A 12,699-nucleotide genomic window follows, 5' to 3' on the forward strand; every position below is an offset into this window, starting at 1 on the left:
AAATCAATAGGTGAAATTTGATTGGCTGTTGGTGACTCCGCCCACTTTTCAAATCTATAACTGCAGTCCCCTAGTGACAAAGTGTAAAAAGTTTGGGGACCCCGGTGTTATTACTGTGAGAATGGCAGCAGGTTGAATTTTCGCCAAATCAATAGGTAAAATCTGATTGGCTGTTCACAGCTCCGCCCACTTTTGGGCATCCAGAAATCATCATATTTTCATTCAGGCTGAGCCCATGAGTATGTGATTCAAGTTTGGGAAGTGTAGCCTCAAAGCTATAAGTGTGGCAGCAGTTTCAATTTCCCCATTAAAGTCAACAGGTGAAATTTGATTGGCTGTTGTTGGCCCCTCCCACTTTGGGTCATCCAACAAATGTTGCTGTTTTATTCAGGGTGACCCCATTATTACGTTATTCAAGTTTGGGGGGTGTAGCTTCAAAGCTGTAAGTGTGGCAGCAGTTTGAAAATCTTCCCTGTCAAAGTCAATGGGAAAATTGGGATGTTCAGAGCAGCGCCACAAAAAGACGGGGGGCCGGATCGCTTAGAAAAGCACAAGCAACCTGCTCCCCTATAGGCTGAAGAAGTGTGGAGAGTTTGGGTGTTGTACCCCTAAAACTGTAGGAGGAGTAGCGTTTAGAAAAAGGGGGGCGCTAAGAATAAGAAGAAGCGGAAGAATAACCCAAAGTCGAAGAACAGTATGTTGGGGTTTTCAACCCAACATAATAAAAAAAAGTCATCCATAATGGAATCAAGAACACTAAAGAAGTTTTACATGACTGCCCTAGATGCACTAGAGATAGAGCCGCATTCTGCCTGCTCTGTTGTGTGCAGGAAAGGAAACAGAAATAGTTACATCCAATTCCTCCATGCAATTGTTAAAAGCACAAAAAACTTTTCACTGATTTGTAATATTGCATATGCAGAATGCAATGCAGTTCAATGCAGAACTTTTTATCTCAATAACAGAATCCCTTTAAGTTGGGCTAAAGGAAGGTGGTCAGTTGGAATCCCTAACCTATTTCCTGAGGAGTTTGCACAGTATTCCATGTGACAGAGGAATTTTAAGATATTAAGACATCCAATTTTAACAAAGTGATGACAGAAAGTTACCATGATTTAATGAAGTATCGCTTCATCTCAGACAAATTTGATTAGCTTCTCTGAGAAGGTAAAGCAGTAATCTGCACATGACATCGAAAAAGGAGCTGATATGGATGCAAATAATTTGAACTGGTTTTAAATGGATTGTAAGGGTTGTGCCAAAATGATAAATGCCATGCCCTGGCTTTTGTATTAATTACATTGTAGATGGTTTGTAAGGTAAGATGTCTACGTGTATATCAAAGTTTGGTTATTTCTGGAATTTGGGCTTGATATATTTATGAAGTGCCAACATACTCTGCTCTGCACAATAAAAGGGTGTTTGCATCAAACTTACAGATTCCATGCAAATAATGACCAACACATGGGTAATGAGGGTCCTGCTCTCTGGTGCTTACAATTTGAGGAACTGAACTGGCAAGTGAAGCTTTTATTATAGTTTGAAATATATCACATTAAGCAAATTAAAAAGGAACTGGGAATAGCAATATATTCATATATACATATATATATACTTATAAAATATTAGCATGTAAAAAGGGCAGAAGTTATTGTGCCTACATAGAAATTTTTGGTTAGACAGCAGTTTGAGAGTCTGAAACAAATTATCTAATCTACAAGGAAAATATCACTTTTTTATCCTCAGAAAAGAATGCTAACCTAAAGTGAAAAAATAAAATGTAATTTATATAGAGATTATTTACCATTATTATGCTGAAGTGCTGTCAATTAGATCTGAAAACAATATGCTCCATAGGGGTCCTTTATCACTTCCCAGGCAATGTGCAAAGTGAAAAATATGGGTTTTGGAGCACAAGGTTGTGCATTTACACCTTTGATACAGTACTGTCTCCTTTAAGCAGTGCTCTATTTAAGAGGGGTGGGGTGCCACTTTGGGTCCCCCAACCCACCCCCTAACCTGCATATTGTTCAGGGCCCTGTCTTTACCACCTGTCCTATGGTAAGAGGTACGGTCAGGGCTGTCCTGCACCTCCTGATGCTGCTCTCTGCACCTTGCACAGATTTTTTTATTTAACTTGAGGTGCACAAAGCTGCTATTCCCTCAGGAAGACCATAAATGACCCCTTATGCTTAACCAAAAATTCAGAACCAATTAAAGGCACCTCATGATCACTATTCGGGCTTTGCTGATCACAACGATTTGTTGAAAAAAAAACAAAGCTGTAAGAGTGATACTAGTTTTTGATTTTAAGTTCTCTGCACAGAACAAGATCTTCATTGCCACAGGACAACAGTTAACATTCCCCCTTTAAATCTACCTTCATTCTGTCCATCTTAGCTTTATTAAACAAATGTTCCTAGTCAATTTCCTGGGGATCACTCAGCTTTCAACCTGAAACCCACTCATAGAAAGTTCATCAGGACCCACTAGACACAGAAACAACAACACTGCAACAACTTCTAACTAAAATAAAGCTCAGCAACAGCTTGCAGTAGAGAGTTCTACCCAAGGGACGCTCTATTACACTTCAAAAACAAGATCATTTGCTTTCATTTGTATTTTCTAAAATATGCATGCGGTGCAATATGGTGTAGAAGACAGACTACAAAAACTTAATTTAATATACAGCATGATTTGCAATAACAAAATCCCAGCAAGAAAAAGGAGGTTCTAAAGTGCCTGTGTAAGCTCTTTAGGACAGGGGTTAACAGTCTCTATTACTTTCCTGCAGACAGTTCTGCCAACATAGGCAGATCCAGATAAAATGAGAATATTGACAAAACCTTTGGTTGACTCAAAGCCAGTGCTTATGAAAATATGCCCAGTTTGCTCTCCATTCTCAGGATAGACCTTTTAAAGTGTACAAAATCAGGGTTTTGCAGGCTCCATTAGTAGTCAACGAGTTAAATCTCAATACTTTGCAGCTGTTACTTCCTTAAAAGCTTAACTTGCAGAAATAACAGAGCGATTATATGGAACTGTAAGCTGGCTCTCAATTGGGCACCAAATAGAAGAGGTGATTTTGAGTGGGAATTGAGAACTATTATCACATTTGCAGTATAACAATTCCATAGCAGGCCATTATACTGACTGGGCAATGCATTTACCTGACAGATAAAGCCTTGGCATGATGCACTTGAAGCTTAAAGAGAAGCCAAGAGCTTTTATCTTATGCAATACCAGACAGTAAGTGATATATTTCCTGCACACAGTGAATTTCCAGTTGCTTTGCTTACAAGTCAGCCATTCTATATATAAAACCCTGTGCAATATTTGGCCCCTTGACAAGGTGCACTAATAAATGATTTGTCTGTAGTTTCAAATATGATTTAATTTTCTATTTTTTCCTTCCTCCATCCAGTACAGCCTGCTTTGCCAAATGGTCTTGCATAAAAATGGTGCCCTGGCACCGAAAGGATAATTTATATAATGTTAGGCAACAATTCAGCAAGTGCATCCAGAAAATTAGGCCTTAACTTGATGGTACTTGAAGAGTATAAAGCAGTGAAACTTGGTAAATGACTGCAAAATCTGTTCTCTCTACTTTGCCTGCCTATTAGAAGATATAGTTACCACAAGACAAGGAGAATCTTCACTAAATAATTTGCTCAAAGCAGGCTGTGATGCTTACTTAGAAGTGAATTCTATTCTCCATGTCAGCATTTCCCATGATGACTCACTACTACGACAAAAGAAGGAAATTTAATTAGAGGGGGAACTGCCACCATTTGCATTTAAAACAACTACCAGTAAACCAGTGGGATATTTGTACTGACAATGTCAAAACAGGTGAAGCAGACCCTGTATGTGCAGGTGTATAGGGCCCTGCTGATTTTTATTTAGTTATGTGCAACATATCATTTTCCAGAAATTTAAGAAGGGTCCAAAACATTTTATTTGGGGCCCACCTTCTAATTATTAAACTGCATCTTAAAGCAAAACTATTTGGGAACATTTTTTACCAAACTCTCAAGTCGCAGTAGTCCAGTTAAAGCACAATGATCATCCATGTATCCTGCTAAATATCTCACTAAGTATCCAGATTTCTGTTTCGTTTTTTACATGCTAATCAGTGGATGTTCTAAACACATTTTGTAAGACACTGTGGCATGGTTACTGGAAACATAATAGAAAGAAGTTTTATCCTTCCCAGAATGCTCTATGAAGCAGGAAAAAGTGCAGTTAAAAAGAGTGACTGGTTAGGTGTGAGAACCTGCAATAAACAGAACTGTGGTCTGGAAATGAAGTGCAAGCTGCTGCTGTGAGAGCAGAGGAAATCTCAAATGAACTGAGTGCAAGTGACATGGTTATTGTTTCTGTTGAACTTTTGTGTGCTACAACATTGGTTGGTGCCCTACCCAGAGGTAAGGTTCCTGGTTTACAAAGACTGCAAATTGCTGAGCCTACATAGGGATAGGAAATGTACACGTGCACTCCCGGTCCTCTTAGTAGCGGTTCCACCTGGTGAACGGTCCCTGGGGAGATGGCACTCCCCCAACACAGCAGAAAGAAGTAGGTACCGGCACACAAGGCGATGCAAGCAGGGGACAAGCCCCTCATGTTTATCGCGTCAACCACACATGCAATAAACAAGAGAGGCTTGTTCTCCATTTGCATCACCTTGTGTGCCAGTACCTACTTTTTTCTACTGAGCCTATATAGGAGCCAGATACATGGACTTGTTTGTGCTTTACAGCATGACAATAACTTTTATATTTTACCTTTAACATTCAGCCAAACAGATATAAAACAAAGGCACAGACCAACTTGTTGTCTACTTCTTATATCTATGAAAAGGGTGCTGATTGTACTACCAAAAGAGAGACTACCCCACAACACACAAACAGAACCATGGAAGCTCTTCTGACATTTGCTTTGAGTATAATATCAGAAAGCAAAAATATGCAACAGTTATCTAAGTTAGAAAACAGAAATATATCTGATGAAGATCTCACTAGCTTAAGTCCCAATATTGATAATAATAGAAACCACCTAGGTGAATGTGCCACTGTGACATATATTTCTCTGCTTTGTGTGTATTTTCCGTATTTAGGATTCCCATCTGCATATTTTCTGGAGACTGAGAACAGAGTGCAAAAAATCTGATTGGGATCAATTTCACCTAGTAAAGAACAATTTACGCAACGCCAATGTACGGAATGCTTCCCACAAGTTAATAGGCAAAACTGTATAAATGTTTTGCTGTATGAATGTCATGGAAATGGGGAGATTGACAAAAGTATACATCATAAATTTAGCAAACGTATATCAACTATTTTGGTGTGTATTGCATGAGGTTTTAGGCACTGGAAAATAAAAAATAACAATCATTTTACAAGTTATCTTGATTGTGGAATGCATTAATATTCTTTTTACTTTGTAAATTGCAATAGAGGTTGGGAAAATTGGCAAAAAAAAAAAAAACGGATAAAAAAAAATTCTTAAAACATAATTTTTGAACTGCCTAGGGTCTAGGTGCAAACTAACAGGCAAATAAATGATCTAAAATGGGGGTACACAGGCCTACTTCCATTAACTGTTAGCCTTCCAAGAGCAGGAATGGTTTGCAAATAAAATGTAAAAATAGTGGTTCAGATTTTATATATTAATGCACATAAATTATTCACTGGTTTGTCTACTTTGCCTGACCTAAGGTTTTTCATCTTTTCCACTACAGTAGCTAAACACAAGACCACATCAGACAGCGATGTTAAGAATGTATTTCAAATAAAATCAGCCCCTACATGGTGCCAAAATGATATGTACCCTGTCTGATATCTGGAGCATGTATGTGGAACCTAAATTTCTGAGCTACGATGACTGCACATCAGTGCAGCCCTTCTAGCTGGATTTTCTAAACAAGTTCCTAAATTTATTAATGGTTGCTGTACATGTAGGATCATGGAGCAGCCCTATGCCACACGGAAAATAAAGAACTCATTTACTGTGAACTATAGTTATCCATTAAACTGTTAAGCATACCTTCTGTTTTAAAACTGTAGAAACTACTATCCCTATTCAGTAGCTGGCACGTCTCAGTTATGCTTAGGAGTATTGGAACTATGGTAAAAGATAAGGAAATACGTTATTAAAAGGAAAAAAATATTGGAGGTCATGATAATTTACATTCTCTCTTTCTTGATTTAAATTTGTTATTTATGTTAGTGGGACTGTAAGGGTTCTGTAGTGCTGCGTACCTAAATGTTATATGAATAAAAATATATGTACAGATATTGTGTCAACACTGTGGTAGTATAATTCTTTCACTAAACTCACCCAGTGTTTGGATGCAGAAATGCACAGACCGTGAAGAACTGCTCAAGTCTGTAACCAGAGCACTTCCCTAGGAAACAGCACCTGTACAGTATATGCATTTCATTGACCAGTCTGATAAGTGGATCATGTTATTAAAAGAAATTCAGCGTAATAACATAAACAGAAGGAGAAAAGGCATATGGGTAGCAAAGATCACAGTGAATGTAAAGCTGAGAGGAAAATCCATAGTGGTCTTATATAGTGATTTTTTAAACAATGCTCTTGCACTGTATATGATTATAAATGCAATCTCTTAGTAGATCTTGCAGGCAATGTGCCACCAAATATGCTGATACAGCTTCAAGAGCTTGTCACTTTTATTTGACATAAAGAGAAACACCAGAACCTATTAAAGGGATATTGACACTTTTCTCAAAAAAATGTTTCCATGTTATCCCCATGACCTGAGGGATGCTGCTTACTTTAGGATCTAGAGCATAGCAGTACATTTTAGGAAATCGTCAGTATCACTTTAACAATATCTCTATCAGAGAAAGATATTTAATATAACTTAAGCTCAATTAATTTATTATGTATTATAGCTTGAACTGCATTTAGTTTCAGAGTCTTTGCTTCCCGAAAACTCCTAAACTGCCCTTTGCATAAGGAGGCAGGTAGGTTGCAGCCAATATCTATAAAATACACTGGCACAAAAGAATATTTATTCAGTAGTTTTACATTGCTCTTATCTAACACAATATTTTACTTTATGAATTTAGTAAAAGAACACTACTGTGTGCCAGTCAAAGCCAAGTTTTTGCAGCTTCCCTCTGCACTCACAATAAATGGTTAGCACAGCAGAATCTCCAATTCTGTCTGTCTCTTTTCTTAAGGGTAAGAACCCATGGAGTGACTGAGTCGCCCACGATAGATCTCTGCTCAGAAAAGGCTTTCCACCGGCAACAATAGGAGTCCCTGGTGGAAAGCCCTTTGCATCTCTTCTTTTTCCGAATTTGTGTGAAGTTGAGTGCAGGAGGAAACTTTGTTTGACTTCAGATTACCGAAGCAATGTGAAGGGCTTTCCACCAGCGACTCCTGGAAAGCCTTTCAGAATGGTTTGTCGTCCATGATAGCAAAAATCTATCGCAATTCAATCACTCCATGGGTTCTTACCCTAAAGGAGCTGGCATTGTTGGTTTCCACAGAAACTCTGCTTAAGCTGTCTGCTCCTGGTTTGTCCTAACTCCTCCCCTGAGCTCAGTTAACCATTACAGAGCTTAAATAAACAGAACTTTTTATCAACATATGTTTTGTCTGTGTGAGCCTGCATTCTTCATTTACAGCCCACATGTACAGTTTGCAGATATGTCACTGATGATGTGTCAGAGGGAAAATGACCGCTGGGTGAAAGCTGCTATTTGCTTTAGGAAAATGTGATGGTGCTGGCTAATGGAGGCGATATATCCAGTACAAATGATGCCATTTGGGTGGGGGAGATGTGCCCAAATTATATACATGGCTATTATAGCAGTTAGTGACTATTAGTGATGGTACCGATTAAAAAATAAAATAATATTAATCTCTATGTTTTCTTTTTACAACTAACTTTGTACATTACTTTCCACTTTTTTTTAATGTTTTTTGCCATGTTATTGATTTTGTCTTGCATAGAATTAGCTTTGTGTTAGCTATGCCATTGACTTTTGCTGTTTATGTGCCAAAGGTAAGAGCACATACATATCTGTTTATGATATTTTCTGAACATGTATAAAAAATATAAAGTTAATTGAGAAATAGTTGTGTGTTAATTTGAACATTTTCAATTGCAATTTTAGATCGTAAGCTCTTGTGAAAAACACTGACAGAGAAAACACCACTCTACTTTGATCCACCCCACAAGGTAGATTTGGGTTCAAAAACTCAAAAGGGTGTGCTATCACCCTACAGCTTGGAGCAGACTGGCATTTTTACCACTGGTGTTAGCCTATATTTGGCAGTTTTTACTTTGCAAAAACAAAAGCTATTTTAGTAAGTTGTACTGCATACACTATGTGCTTGTGCAAACTATGCTATAACTATGCTATAATGCACACTTTTAGGTTGCTAAATACATATGCAAACTGGCAGAAGTTATTTTCAGTTCAGGCACAGGAAAAATTGCTCATAAAGATCTTTGCTGTATTTTCCCGATAACTTTATTTATATTCCCCCATTAGATTGACAGTTGCACAGTGTGAACCCAAAATGATCAGACTCACTATATGATTGGTCAAATTAGATTTCCAGTCAGTGTTTTATAACATTTATATGTGTACGTGGTTATTGGCTAAGTGAATTAAATGGGTTGTTAAGCCAAAAATAAATTTTGCCTAATGAAAGAAAATGTAATTCTCTGTGACTTTCCAAGATCCATTAATTAAAAATTTTAAAAGTTATTTGTAAATGTAATGGCTACTGAAAGAATTGTCTGCCTGTCGCTTTCTGTTCCCTGCACTGCTGACTTCTGTTACTTTTTTACTAAAGTAAAACCAGCAGTGCAGAAAAGCACAGACAAACACTGTTTTTTATTGCAATTACATTTACAAACAACTTTGACACCATTTAAAATGTTTAATTAATGGATATTGGAAAGCTGCTTAGTACTACATTTTCTTTTACTGGGCAAAATGTTTTATTTGAGCTTACAACCCCTTTAATCTATCCACTCCCTTTTGCGAAGGGTATGTTTTTCCACTGGTGATTTTTCTTTATTGCCAGTGGGAAAGCATTCTGGGGAGATTTGTTGCCCATGGTAGCACAGACTTAACCGCAGTTGACAAATTCTTCGTGTGTCATCTCCATAATAGAGATTAAAAAGAAGTATGTACAGTGGTGTGAAAAACTATTTGCCCCCTTCCTGATTTCTTATTCTTTTGCATGTTTGTCACACAAAATGTTTCTGATCATCAAACACATTTAACTATTAGTCAAAGATAACACAAGTAAACACAAAATGCAGTTTTTAAATGAGGATTTTTATTATTTAGGGAGAAAAAAAATCCAAACCTACATGGCCCAGTGTGAAAAAGTAATTGCCCCCTGAACCTAATAACTGGTTGGGCCACCCTTAGCAGCAATAACTGCAATCAAGCGTTTGCGATAACTTGCAACGAGTCTTTTACAGCACTCTGGAGGAATTTTGGCCCACTCATCTTTGCAGAATTGTTGTAATTCAGCTTTATTTGAGGGTTTTCTAGCATGAACCGCCTTTTTAAGGTCATGCCACAACATCTCAATAGGATTCAGGTCAGGACTTTGACTAGGCCACTCCAAAGTTCTCATTTTGTTTTTCTTCAGCCATTCAGAGGTGGATTTGCTGGTGTGTTTTGGGTCATTGTCCTGCTGCAGCACCCAAGATCGCTTCAGCTTGAGTTGATGAACAGATGGCTGGACATTCTCCTTCAGGATTTTTTGGTAGACAGTAGAATTCATGGTTCCATCTATCACAGCAAGCCTTCCAGGTCCTGAAGCAGCAAAACAACCCCAGACCATCACACTACCACCACCATATTTTACTGTTGGTATGATCTTTTTCTGAAATGCTGTGTTACTTTTACGCCAGATGTAACGGGATACACACCTTCCAAAAAGTTCAACTTTTGTCTCGTCGGTCCACAAGGTATTTTCCCCAAAGTCTTGGCAATCATTGAGATGTTTTTTAGCAAAATTGAGACGAGCCTTAATGTTCTTTTTGCTTAAAAGTGGTTTGCGCCTTGGAAATCTGCCATGCAGGCCGTTTTTGCCCAGTCTCTTTCTTATGGTGGAGTCGTGAACACTGACCTTAATTGAGGAAAGTGAGGCCTGCAGTTCTTTAGATGTTGTCCTGGGGTCTTTTGTGGCCTCTCGGATGAGTTGTCTCTGCGCTCTTGGGGTAATTTTGGTCGGCCGGCCACTCCTGGGAAGGTTCACACTGTTCCATGTTTTTGCCATTTGTGGATAATGGCTCTCACTGTGGTTCGCTGGAGTCCCAAAGCTTTAGAAATGGCTTTATAACCTTTACCAGACTTATAGATCTCAATTACTTTTGTTCTCATTTGTTCCTGAATTTCTTTGGATCTTGGCATGATGTCTAGCTTTTGAGGTGCTTTTGGTCTACTTCTCTGTGCCAGGTAGCTCCTATTTAAGTGATTTCTTGATTGAAACAGGTGTGGCAGTAATCAGGTCTGGGGGTGACTAGAGAAATTGAACTCAGGTGTGATAAACCACAGTTAAGTTATTTTTTAACAAGGGGGGCAATCACTTTTTCACACAGGGCCATGTAGATTTGGAGTTTTTTTTCTCCCTTAATAACGTAAACCTTCATTTAAAAACTGCATTCTGTGTTCAATTATGTTATCTTTGACTAATAGTTATCGGTTTTTGATGAGCAGAAACATTTAAGTGTGACAAACATGCAAAAGAATAAGAAATCAGGAAGGGGGCAAATAGTTTTTCACACCACTGTAATTACATATTGTGTTTTATATGTTGCAGTTATGCAGCGCTTTTAAAAGATTGTTTATTATCAGTACTTTCCCAAGTGGAGCTTACTAAATCTAAAGGCCATATTCCACTTATAAAATACATTAGCATGGGAAGAACCCTATGCAGATACAGTAAGAACATACAAATTCCTTGCATAGAGTGTTCAGGTCAGAATGGAACTCAGGATCCCAGAACTGTAAGGCAACAATGCTAAACAAAGAGATATCTTATTAAATCTGGGTTAATAACACCCTTAATCTGGGTGTCATGGGGCAAAGGAACATTGGTGCAAATGAATCTTATATAACTGAACTGCTAACATTTTATCAAAACTCTGCATTGGTACACAGGTGTGCACAAAATATGACCCTTTCTTAAAAAATAAATTCCTAATTTCCTAATAAAATGTTATCAATAATGGAATGTCACTCTCAAGCATTTATGTAATGTAATGGGGGTCTTAAAACAGGCCTGGGGGAAAAAGGGTTTAAAGATAAACACCCCTTTAATGTATTCTCTTTTCAACTAAATGTCTTGCTTTGTTAGTGATCCGTTGCCCTAAGAAGCAGCCATATTAGCAAGCTCTGAATATGTCAGGAAAAGCCAACCATATTCTGCATTATTCCACCAGCTGCTAATTACATTAACTGGGACAAACAGGTGACCTAGTTGTTCAAATAATTATGTTTTAAGCATCCTAACATTTGAAAATAACTGATTTTGAATCGAGAATGATTCCATGTACTGTACCTGTTTTTGACAGTGCTAATTACAAATGACTGTGCTAAGTTCAATTAGGCTCTGAGTTAGTTTATGCATTTTGAGACTCTCCTGCTGAGTCCTGTTTTACCCTTTATTACTCCCTTAAATCAGAATAAGATTGCAGTTTCTTCAGGGCAAGAGCTGTTTGAATAATTCTGTTGTGAACTGGGTTGTGTGTACAGTTTAATGAAATGAAAAGTCTTTGATCTAATGCATCTCAGTGTCCTGCTTTATTTGGCAGCATTTTTCGGGTAAAACGTGATTCTCACGGAGCATTTTTAAACTGCAGTCACTGAAAAAGTAAAATCAAAAACCATTTGGCCTTCATGTGAGACATGGGAGCAGTGTAAATGTTACATTTTATGGCAAAATTAAGTACCAGAATACATTTAACTGCCTACATAACAATATAATTACTTTCAGCATTAGTTACTATAGGAATTGAATTATGGTCTCTAGCTACTTTATACAAGGAATATAGCAGGTCTTATGCAGTATAATGGCTACCAAGCAGTAAAACTAAGCAAAGTTTTACTGAATTCATTTTTAACTGTGACATGACAACGTATAATTAAAATATTGCCTTTTATATATACTACATCTTCATCCAAGGATTTATATTGCAAATAATGGAGCCTACTGTATTCTCTTATTTCTAAATCAAATATTTCAGTTAAAGCTATAATAAAAAAAATGTTCAGACCAAATGGAAAAATTAGCCCAATTTATAATGCCCCATGGGCATCATGTTGCTTTCCACCAGTGTTCGCTGCTTAGATATGCCTGTGTCTATATGGACAGATAAGAAAGAATGAATCGCGTTTCATCCCGTTTTTGCCCCCCCACCCCCACCCAGGAGAACACAGGACAAAACGTCCATCTGTAAGAGTCGTAAGGCTAATGCCACACGTATCGTATGGCGTATATTTTTGGCAAGCCGAAAAAGGCTTGCCGAAAATAGCGCCATATGCTCCTACCTGTGCCTGCACCTGAATGAATGAAATACACTCAGGTGCAGGCACATGAAGCCGATATCCGTCGTAAATATGAAGTCTCGTGTTTTTTGGCGGATATCGCCCACATGTGCCTGCACCAGAGCGTATTCCGTTCATTCGG

The sequence above is a fragment of the Xenopus tropicalis genome, chromosome 7 (genome assembly GCF_000004195.4).
Source record: "Xenopus tropicalis strain Nigerian chromosome 7, UCB_Xtro_10.0, whole genome shotgun sequence".
Taxonomy (NCBI): domain Eukaryota; kingdom Metazoa; phylum Chordata; class Amphibia; order Anura; family Pipidae; genus Xenopus; species Xenopus tropicalis.